The 6,144-nt window shown below is 49.4% G+C and overlaps 1 long non-coding RNA gene across 1 annotated transcript; it reads right to left on the reverse strand.

Moving 5' to 3' along the window:
• Positions 1 to 492: 492 nt before the first annotated feature.
• On the reverse strand, positions 493 to 1,804 carry LOC103349756 (uncharacterized). The gene is made up of 2 exons (XR_517894.4): positions 1,232 to 1,804; positions 493 to 1,125 (listed from the first exon to the last, which is right to left on the reverse strand). It is a non-coding gene; the product is annotated as an uncharacterized lncRNA (long non-coding RNA).
• Positions 1,805 to 6,144: the final 4,340 nt, after the last annotated feature.

The raw sequence follows: 6,144 nt of genomic DNA on the forward strand, positions 1-6,144 counted from the left end.
CAGTGTTGGGGCAGCAGCAACTCTGTCCGCACACTGAAGACAGCGCCTCCCTCCCACAAGGGATGGATCCTTTGCTCTCCCTTGACTCTCACTGGAGGCCTAGAACAGTCATTTAAAAATAGTAATCGCACCCCAGGGCCCCAGAGAGGAATCACTGTTCATGGGCTCCCACAACCGTCTGCATGACCCGGCGAGCTGGTGGGTGGACGCGTCCCTTTAGATCTCACTCTATCACAAGGTAAATGCTCAGGGAAGGCTCCCCCACGTGTCCACTAGCCCCAGTGTGGTCAGGTCCCTACTCAACACGGTGGGAGGGCCACAATGCCCCTTCTATTGCACCCCCTCATTGCCCAGCCAGTGCCCTTGAACGTGCCTGTGTGCACATGTGTTGGGACAAGCACGCGCGCGTGCGCAAGCACACACACACATACACACACACACACACAGGATCCAAGTCTTCAGTTCTGAATCAGGACGCCGACCTCACATTCATGCAGTCAAGGCGACTCGGGGCCTTTATTAAGCTTTTCCACTTCATACTGAGTTGTGAGGGGGCTTCACTGAGGCCTGGGTGACTGGCCAGGCTCTCTGAGCCCCTGCTCCAGACAAGGGAAGTTAGGAGGAATAAGATAATGCACAAAAGAGGGGTCTACCCCTGAGGGAAGGGGCTGAGTTTCCATGTTGATGGTAAGTGGGAGGGCCTTTGGGTGCGCCCTGGGACGCAAAGGGGAAGAAGAGCGATGAAGGGAGGGCTCGGCTCGCTCTCCTGGCTGCTCCGCTCTGCTCCGAGAGCTCCCACCGGGTCCACAGCCAGCCCTCTTTATTATGCGCGGGCCGGCAACCTTGGCCTCCAAGGGAACCACGACATGGAAACCTGGACTTCGCTGTCGCCCACAGTGGAGCACGGGCTATTCTGAGGTGGGAACAAGAGGCGGGGCGTGCGTGCAGGCGCCCAAGAGCCAGTCCTACAAGCAGATCCTTTTCCAGATAGCTAACGCTCAGCCCTGCTAAGGTCCCGCTAGAATAGGTAGGTCCTCTTCCCGCCGCCGCCGGGGGCCGCTTCCAGTTCCAGGCCTGCGCTCCCGGGCTTCCACCACAGCCGGCCTGCGCACCGCGGGCCAGTGCCTGTGAAAGGGAGAACGCATCAATCAGACCCTGCCCAGCCGCCCAGGGTGACTGCCCCTCCTCGGCCTCCGAGAACCGGCCACTGGGTCAGCGCCCACACACTCACACGGCGGGGCCCTGAGGCCGGGGCGCCGGGCCTTGCACTCCAAAACTGACTTCAGCTTCCACAAGCCAGAAACCAGCGAGGTCACCGCAGCGCACCGAGCAGGAGTGCGGCCCCCAACCCGGACAGCGGGGCAGTGGCGACCATCGATAGATAGACGGGGGCGCATCTTCAGGAGCCCGCGTGCGGTAAGTGGCCGCCCCCATCGCGGGCGTTAGGGGTCTTCTTGCATCCTTGGAGCAGCGCCAACATTCCCCGCCCAGCAGCGGGGAAGTCACTGAGCTCGCCTCTCGCCAGCCAGCGCTGCCAGACTGAAAATAACCGCCAACGGCCAAGCCTCCGACCGTTAGCCACGCCCAGCACCACGGGCCTCCTCCAGCCAGAGGCTCGGCTGGGAGGGGCGGCACCCCGGGCTTCTAGAAAGTTCCACAGCCTCTGATTGGTCCTAGGCCAGCCTCCTTGGGCAGGAACCTGGCAGGAAAATTCTCCCCGAGGGCTTGTCGGGGAACAGCTGCCCATTGCGGAAACTGGTGGGGGCCTGGGAGCAGCTCCGGGGCGTGGACCAGCCTATGGAAGATCTCTCCTCTCCTCTCCTCTCCTCTCCTCTCCTCTCCTCTCCTCTCCTCTCCTCTCCTCTCCTCTCCTCTCCTCTCCTCTCCTCTCCTCTCCTCTCCTCTCCCCTCCCCTCCCCTCCCCTCCCCTCCCCTGCTCTCCTCTCCCCTCCTCCTCCCCTCCCCCTCTCCTCCCTTCTCTCTCTGTGTGTGTGTGTTTTCTCACCTTTCACATAAATGAAAATTTTCGATTGGCTGAAACTCACATAACATGAAATTTACTTTGAAAGTGTACAATGTAGTGACATTTTTCACACTCCTATTGTGTAGTCATTAGTTCTAATTCCAAAATCCTATAAACATTAAGCAGTCAGCTACTCCTCATTGGGCCATCCCCTCCACCTGAGGCAACTACTAGTCCACTTTCTGTTTCGAGGCATGTGCCTGTTGTGGACAGTTCCTGTACATGGACTCACGCAGTGGGGAACCTTTTGTGGCTGTCTTCTCTGACTTACCAGGTTTGCAAAGTTCCTCTATGTGGGTGCATCTAACAGTACTTTATTTTCAAGACAAAATATTCCGCTGCATGGGTGTGACGTGTACTATCTGTGCATTTATCACTTACTGGACATTTGGCTTGCTTCCACTTTTTGTCGGTTAGGAATAATCCTATGGACCTTGTGTACCATGGTTTTATTTGGACATGTTTTCAATTTTCATGGATATGTATCTAGGATTGAAATTGCTGGTTCATATGGTAATCCCCATACTTATTTTTTAAAAAAAGATTTGTTTATTTGAAAGGCAGAGTTTACACACACACACACACACAGAGAGAGAGAGAGAGAGAAAGAGAGAGAGAGAGAGAGAGAGAGAGAGAGAGAGAGAGAGATCTTCCATCCACTGGTCCATTCTCCAAACGACAGCAATGGCCAGGGCTGGGTCTGGCCAAAAACAGGAGCCAGGAGCCTCATCTGAGTCCTCTGCATGGAATCAGGGGCCCAAGTACTTAGGCCATGTTCAGCTGCTTTTCCAGGTGTGTTCGTAGCGACCTGGATTGAAATGAAGCAGTGGGGACTTGAAGCAGTGCCCATATGGGATGCTGCCATCAGAGGTGGGGGCTTAGCCGGCTGCACCACAAAGCCGCCCCCTCTATGTCTAAATTTTTGATGAACTGCCAAAATGCTTTCTGCAGCAGCTGTACCATTTTACATTCCTGCCAGGATTGTGTAAGGGTTCCGATCTTTCCACATCCTTGTCAAGCCTTATTCTTTTCTTTTTTTAATTTATAGCTATCTTAGAAGTTATAAAGTGGCCTCGTGATTTTGATTTGTACTTCCCTACTCATGGAAGATTTTGAGGCTTTTTAATGTCTTTATTGGTCACATCTTTTTAAAAATATTTATTTATTTACTTATTTGAGAAAGAGAGAGAGAGACAGAAGAGAAAGAGATCTTCCATCTAATGGTTCACTTCCTAAATGGTGGCAACAACCAGGACTTGGCCAGCCAAAGCCAGTAGCTAGAAACTCCATGCTGGTCTCCAGTTTGGGTGGCCAGGGACTCAAGTAGTTGAGCCATCTTCTGCCTCTTTCCCAGGTGCATTGGCAGGAAGTCGGACTGAAAGCAGGGCAGCCTGGACTTGGACTGGCTCTCTGATATGGGATGTCAGCATCACAAATGGTGGCTTCACCCACCGTGCCATATCTTGCTGTATCTTTGGAGAAATGTCTGTCCTATCCCTTTGCCTGCTTAAATCAGTTCTCTTTGTGTTGTTGAATCTTGACAGCTCTTTATATATTGTAGATATTACACCCACCTTAGTATGTGTGAGCTGCTATCACCCCGTGGCATGGGGAGGCCGATAAGTAGTGGAAATGGACTACTTATGATTCTCCAGGCTGGGAAGCCCAGGATCAGGGAGGTGCCAGCGGCTTTGGTGTCTGGTCAGGGCCTGCTTCATAGAAGGCCATCTTCTCACTGCGTCTCCCCGTGATGAGGCAACAAGGGGAGCTCTTGAAGTTGTCTCAAGCCTCTTTATAGAGGTGCTAATCCCATTTATGAGGGCCCCTGTAAATCAGCTCACCAAGGCCCTGCCTCCCACTGTTACCACAGGGGGAGGATTTCAACACATGAATTTTGGGAGAAAAATGTTCAGTCCATAGCAAGTTCCTTACAGGATATATGATTTGCAAATTTTTTTTTTCCTGGGACTGGTGCTGTGGTGTTGTGGGTAAAGCCGCTGCCTGCCGTGCTGGCATCCCATATGGGCGCCAGTTCAAGTCCCTGCTGCTCCACTTCTGATCCAGCTCTCTGCTGTGGCCTGGGAAAGCAGTAGAAGATGGATCAAGTCCTTGGTCCCCTGCACCCGCGGAGGAGACCTGGAAGAAGCTCCTGGCTTCAGATCAGCGCAGCTCTGGCCGTTGCGGCCATCTGGGGAGTGAACCAGAGGTGGAAGACCTCTATCTCTCTCTGCCTTTCCTTTTCTCTGTGTAATTCTGATTTTCAAATAAATAAATAAATCTTTAAATATATTTTTTCCCAGTTTGTTGGTTGTTTTCCCACTTTCTTGATAGTGTCCTCTGATGTACAAAATTTTTAATTTGGATGAAGTCCAATGTATCTTTTTAAAAAATTTTCTCCTATTTGTGCTTTTCATGTGGTATCTAAGAGTCCATTTCCAAATCCAAGGTCATGATGATTTATACCTTCTTTTAAAGTTAGCTTTTTGCATTTATAGTTGGTCTTTTAGCATTTAAAAATAGTCTGTATATGATTTGAATAAGGGGACCAGTTTAATTCTCTTGCATGTGGATAACCAGTTGCTACTGCACCATTTAATGAAAATACTATTATTTCCCCACAAAATGGTCTTAAAACCTTTACAGAAACTCAGTTACTCATAGGTGTGTGAGTTATTTCTGGGCGTTATACTTTAATTCACTGATCTTTTATTTTTATTACGCTTTTATTTTTTCATAAGTCAGTTTCTGTAGTTTCTAGTCTAGGAATTTGTCCATTTCATTTATCTATTGTGTTAGCATACAATGAGTTACCGATTGTGAAAAGCTTGCCCCAGCAAGCTTTGTGGGTTCTTTCTCTCAGCTTAGTATAGAAACAAAAAGCCGGGAAACAATTAGCAAAGCAGAAACTTTTATTTGATTGGCAAGTGACAGAATGGCGTCTGGACCAAGAGGAGAGCAGGCGTGTGCCCAGGGTTTTGCGTGCCCAGGGTTTTTAAGGCATTCCTGTCTGTTCATTGGGTCATTCTGTTGGGGGTGCCCCTTGGACAGGGCGGGAGGGTGTTTCACATATGGTATGTTGATCAGCTTGGGGCTCATGGAGACAGCCAGATTCTCCTTAGGGGCTCAGCTCCCTCCTCTGCTAGCTCTGGGTAGAAGATTGTAGCTAAATTGAAGTTGTGATTTAAAACCACTGGTCACACATGCAGCACATGATGCTGGAGTCGATGCCTGCAGGTCTGGAGACAAGATTTCCAGCCACAGGTGGTGGCCTATTTGTGGAAGATACTCTACCTATGTCTGAGAGGCCCATGGACCCCTAAGCCCACTGCACGGCTTCACAGTGGATCACAATATTCCCTTAAAAATCCTTTTATTTCTGTAAGGTCAATAGTAATAGTCCCCTCTTTCATTACCGATTTTAGTAATTTAAGCTCATCTGAATTCTCTTCATTTTCTTGATCATTTAAAAAATTTTTTAAATTTTGTCACTCTTTTCAAATAGCAAAATTTTGGATTTGCTCATTATCCCAATTATTTTTCTTTTTTCTTTCTTTCTTCTTCTTTTTTTTTTTTTTTTTTGACAGGCAGAGTTAGACAGTGAGAGAGAGAGAGACAGAGAGAAAGGTCTTCCTTCTGTTGGTTCACCCGCCAAATGGCCACTACAGCCGGCGCACTGCACGGATCCAAAGCCAGGAGTTTCCTCCTAGTCTCCCATGCGGGTGCAGGGCCTAAGCACTTGGGCCATCCTCTACTGCCTTCCCAGGCCACAGCAGAGTGGGACTGGAAGAGGAGCAACCGGGACAAAACCAGCGCCCTAACCGGTACTAGAACCTGGAGTACTGGTGCCACAGGTGGAGGATTAGCCTAGTGAGCCATGGCGCTGGCCATCCCAATTATTTTTCTATACTCTTTCATTTTCCTCTTCTCTAATCTTTATTATTTTCTTTCTTCTGCTTGCTTGAGGTGTAGTTTCCTTTGAAATCATATAGGAAAAAAAAAGAGGAGTCACAAACCAGAAATATAGTAATACGGACTTTTGTATTTCCCTTTACTAGTGTTAGTTATGTTTTTCATGTGGATTTCTGTTGCCGTATCGTCTCCTAGCATTTCAACTTCAAGGT

The sequence above is a fragment of the Oryctolagus cuniculus genome, chromosome 5, assembly GCF_964237555.1.
Source record: "Oryctolagus cuniculus chromosome 5, mOryCun1.1, whole genome shotgun sequence".
NCBI classification, from domain to species: Eukaryota; Metazoa; Chordata; class Mammalia; order Lagomorpha; family Leporidae; genus Oryctolagus; species Oryctolagus cuniculus.